We start from the raw sequence: 5,276 nt of genomic DNA on the forward strand, positions 1-5,276 counted from the left end.
CCCCCTAGGTCACAATGGCTGCTCCGTGACACCCTTTGTGAGGCAGTCTCTACCTCACAGAGGGGTGAGGGCGTGGGCCCTCGGCACCCAAGCAAGATGGCAGCTGTTGCAGGCAGTGCAGAGATGTGCGTACTGCTGGTCATGATGCAGGGAGGAAGGCTTTCCTCCTTCGTCCTGCTGTCAGCGCTGTTCTACTACTCTATGATGTAATGATCTTAGAATTTCTCTGAAATGCTTTCAGTCTTATGGCACTATCATATATATTTATTAACGTTATTCATGTTCGCTTCTTATGAAGCTGATATATTTTTTCTTTTTCTATTTTACAAATCTTTGATATTTATGGAGCTATACTTTTTTTTCTATTTTATTCACTTTGAACTCTATTTTCATCTCATTTAATATTCTGTATTTCGTAACAATCAAATTCATTTTGTCTTCTAGTAAACTGATGGAGATAACAAACAGGAGGAGACAGCATTGTTACAGATAGGAGTAATTGACTGAAATCAGTTGACTGAGAAAGGATTTGACTTTGTATGTAGTTTCTTTCTTATCTAGTATTAATGTTGCTACAACAAAGGCATTATTATAAACTAAAAATAGATTCATCTGATATACAGAGTGGCTCAGTTTTGAAGGTATGTCTGGTTATCACCTACCGCATTCATAGAAGTGACACAGAGAAGGCTGCACAGACTGTATCCAAACTGGCTTCGAATATCCCCAAGGAGGAATGCTTCAGAGCTTCTCTGGACAACCTTTTCTTGTATATGACCATCCTCATTGCACAAAAGCTTCTTCCTTTATTTCAGTGGGTTTTCTTGTATTTCATTTTGTTTCCATTTCCTCTTGTCACATCACCTGACACCACTGAGAATATCTGACTCCTGCTGTCAGATATTTATAGTCACTACTAAGGTCATCCTATTGAGCCTTCTCTTTTTCCTCATAACATCTTTATTTATTTGCACATGCTTACAATAGATTCCTTTCCATAGTGTTGGAAATGATGTCCTTGTTCCATGTAATCAGTTATGTCTATCTCTTAACAGTAGTCTTCAGTCTTCAGAGAGGATCTTACCGTCAGAAAAAAAAGAAATCACTGATTGGTAGCTCCTACTGTATAATTGCTTGTTGACCTGCATGATCCATCTCTTCAGCTTCATGTCCTTTCTGCTTACAACCTTTCTCCTCACAACCTTCCTACCAACAGGATTTGTAAGATACCAGCTAGGCTCCCACATCACTGACCACTACCTAAGAACAATGTTTTAATATGTGATACTTTTTAGGTCTCTGCTGGCCACAGAATTGGTGCCGATGTGGAAAAGCAGGAGAGGATCACAAAGCAACAACTGGATGAGCCTTGGCAGCCTCATCTTCCATGGCACTTAATCTCCTTTGTAGCTGCAGGTGGAGCAGGAGCAGGAGCTTACCAGATCCCAGAGTGTACCACTGTGGAAGTCTTAGTTTCCCAAATCAGTAAGCAGAGACACTGGAGATCCCTCCCTTGATGGTTTGGTACTCCCGAGCATGAATTACTCCACAGCTGTGCGAGCTGTAGCCTCCCCCAGCTTTAAAAACGTGGGCAGTCACAGCCAACTTTTCCCAGTAGCAGGCACTGTGGTGTTTCTCAATGGGCTCCCAGGAGTCCACTGACGATCTCAGTAAATGTTCCCAGAGGATGTGCAGAGTCCCAAAGTTGAGCCTAAAAATTGCTGCTTGAACTGTCGTGTCCTCTGGCTGCCTTGATGAGCTATGCTGTGGGGCTCTGTGGGACTCAAGGGAAAGCAGTGACTTCTGTCATGCAATGTTTTCAGAGAAAAAAACTAATCTGAACATCAAGGAAAGCTAACCACAAACAGAGGAAGATAAACTATTCTTCTGTGGAAATTAATAAACACTTCTAAAAATACTTTTATAGCTCTTATCTGTCCTTAAAATTTAGGAGATAATTTTTGAAAACTTTTAGAATGTCAATATGAGTGTATTATTACATTTAAACCCAGTACTCTTTGTTTAACAAGGACTTTGGAGAAGATCACTGCAGCCATACGATAAGAAGAGTACTGAGACGTCTTGGAAACAACAGGATGGCTACTGACTGACACCAGATAACACACCAATTAAAAAATGTAAGCCTTTGATAAGATTGTGAACCTGGAGTACACAGCCGATGGGGAAACAGGGGAGTGGGGTAGGCAAGGAGGGAAACAAGGTACAAAAGTTATCATTGTGTCCATAGGTGTGCTCCTGCTTGTGGGATGCCCACCATTGCAATCGTGAATAAAATCTGCTTTTATCAGAGATACCGTCCTGACAACATTATTTGGATATTTCCAACAACTTTCATTAGGTTTTATCATGGAAAACTCTAGTAAGAAGCATCTTTTGGCATTATTGAAATGAAAATCCAAGTAATATCCATCATTTCTGAGGTAAACTTTTCTAGAAATTTCTCCTCATGGGAGATTTTGACATTTTATTTCAATTTCTGCCAAAAGAGAATAGCAAAGAATCAAATGGCCACATAGAACATAAATTCCAGAGTTTCATCACCTCTGACATACTCTGAGCTAGAGATTGTGGTGTTTTTCTTCTTCTGCCTACTCTATTCATTTCATATCTCTTGTCAAGTCACATTTTAGAACTAAAATCAATATTGAGCAAGCAGATTTCAGTGTGTGCACTAATGAGCTCTGTGTGGGAATAGAAAGTCTGTATCTGTAGAGCTGCTTGCCCTGATCTTACATTTCTGTTTGCACCTGTTATGTTATGAGGCCCCACTGCTGAATGGCCCAGAATTTGCCCGCAGCCTCTCGTGAAGGCTGACTTGCTTTCAGAAACAAGGTGAGTGTTGTTGTGAGAAACTACAGTTTAAATGCTTTTACATCCAATATATTCAATGTTTTCTCCTAGAACGATTAATTACAGTGAGTCTATTTTCTGTTGCCCTTGACCATGAAATGATCAAAAAGCTGGAGTGAACAGAACAGTGCTCCAAAGAGATGTTGCATTATATTCAGTGAACTGATGTTTGCTAGAGAATATATATACAGAACTTATTACTGAAGCAAAGGGCTGGATTCAGTTTGTTCTGTTTTGTTTTGCAGACAATAATTTCTGATCTGCTTTTGCAATAGCTGTCCTCTTTCCTGGAAGTTGTAACACTTTCATTTGAAGATATTTTCCCATTTCAAGGTTCACCTTATTATAAATAGTGTTTATTTCTGCTCCAGTGTGACAGGCCCATGAAAATAGAGTTCAATGTGAGGGACATAATATTTAACGATGATCAGATCAGCTTAAAGTTAAACCTTGGATCTAAATCTGAGGGTAAAGGACAACACAACTAAACACACTTTTCTCTGATATTTCTTTTTTTTTCCCCTTCTTAGTGTTTCTTAAAAATGTCACTACAATTATTAGGTTTGGCTATGAAGTTTGCACCTCTTGCTTCTTGCTCTATCAAACCTTTCACATTCTTGTGTTCTACTGCAGCCTCAAAGTAAAAAATCACAAGTTGTTGGGAAGTTGTCTCTTCAAATGAGTCCTCACATGCTAGAAAATTAGTTCTGAACATATTCCCAATGCTTGGAAATCTTTCTCCAGTTTCCCTAAGGAGGTTCTAAGAGGTTCTTTCTGGGGATTCTTTTATTAAACTAGCATAATAGGATCTCAGTGGTCAATGAGAACTCAATATCTTTATGAAACAACCCAAGAGAAAGTAAGGGAAATACTTTACCTTTGAGGTACCTTCCTTTACATGCCCACAAGGCGTTGCCATTCTCTTTTGACAGCACATGTAGGAAACCAGATCTAATTGCAATGTGAATGCCTGAAACAACTGCCTAAAGCTAGATTTTATGTATCTGTGTCACGGCTTACAAACAATAACAAAGAAAGAGCTGGCACTTTGTTTTCTAGAGCAGGAACCATCACAAGACTTTGTTTTCCCTAAGCTGAAGGTTCTACTTCCACTATAATATGTTAGCTTTTTTTAAGCAATGTGATACATCTCTGCAGCTGTTCAGGTGGTCGTATATCCCAGCTTCCCAGCTCCACTCAAGGTCTAGGAGCTTTCAATGAGCTTTCCGAAGAGCATGAGATTTTTTAGGACTACGACAAAATAGCCATCTGAGGTTTCTTACAGCATTAGATGATAATGGAATAAGTGGTATGTAGCTTGCACGGCTGACGCTCACCCACCTACCTTTTCAACCATCCAGGTAATCATCAGTACAACTTTGAGCATGGTTGTCAGCACTTAAGGATGGGTGACTCACAAGTGGGCTACTTACAAGTACTTCATCTCACTAGCAGATCTTGCATTACCTTTAACTGTTAAGAAAGATGTTATTTTCAGTTGGGACTCTCAGACAATAGCTGCAGAACTTAGGATTTAGTGATGTGCCAATATTTAAAATCATTCTGTGCTTGTCAAATTTCACAGTTCTTTTCGCCTATTCTAATGTTTGTTTTAAAACTTTTGAATATTTTGCTGGCTTTGATTTATCTAGTATCCCTAGTGTTCTGCATATTTTAAAGCAGAATACCAGGAAAAAGACTTTTTATCCCTATTGTCACAATTATTATTTCTGAATGGCTTTTTCTGCCTTATCCCTGAAATCAAGGGTATTTTTTTTAAAACTTTCTCACAGTGTTTATCATATTTTTGCCATGAGATACTGAGAGAAATTCATAGAAAGAGTGTGCATTGATTTTTGGATGTTCATGCAAGATGCCAAGAGTTGGAGTTGATGATGCTTTTGGGTCCTTTCCAACTTGGGATAGTCTATGATTCTATGATTCTTCCATTTCAAATTTTTTTTAATGGAAAATCAATAGTGTTATTATGCAAAATTTAATGAAAACTAAATCCACCTCCTCCACCCCATTTTTTAGCAAATATAGTGTAGAAAATAAAGCTTGTTTTATCCTTTCTCTCAAACTTCAAATGAAGAATGAGTTAATGAGTGATTTATTCCATGTTGAACAATTAACAATTAAAATTCAATTCAGCAAAGTACTCCACTTGGAATCAAGAGACTGATTCATCTTAGGTATACCAAAATTGTTGGTTTTCAATTGGGACTACTAAGTGAGGTCTTGACCAGAATGAAAATACATTCTGATTTCCTACACCCCATATGGGACCCTCTGTAACAAAATTTTATTTATATGTCATGGCACTGTATATCTGGTGTGTCACTTTTCTGTGAGTAACATTTCACTGGATATCTCTAAAATATGACTACTGTAGGTCAAGATCA

General features: G+C 38.4%; 1 long non-coding RNA gene across 1 annotated transcript; it reads left to right on the top strand.

The window, feature by feature from the left end:
• Positions 1–29: 29 nt before the first annotated feature.
• Positions 30–4,413, top strand: LOC109365453. Its single transcript, XR_002111066.1, has 4 exons — positions 30–206; positions 445–1,221; positions 1,296–1,485; positions 2,031–4,413. It is a non-coding gene; the product is annotated as an uncharacterized LOC109365453 (long non-coding RNA).
• Positions 4,414–5,276: the final 863 nt, after the last annotated feature.

The sequence above is a fragment of the Meleagris gallopavo genome, chromosome 1 (genome assembly GCF_000146605.3).
Source record: "Meleagris gallopavo isolate NT-WF06-2002-E0010 breed Aviagen turkey brand Nicholas breeding stock chromosome 1, Turkey_5.1, whole genome shotgun sequence".
Taxonomy (NCBI): domain Eukaryota; kingdom Metazoa; phylum Chordata; class Aves; order Galliformes; family Phasianidae; genus Meleagris; species Meleagris gallopavo.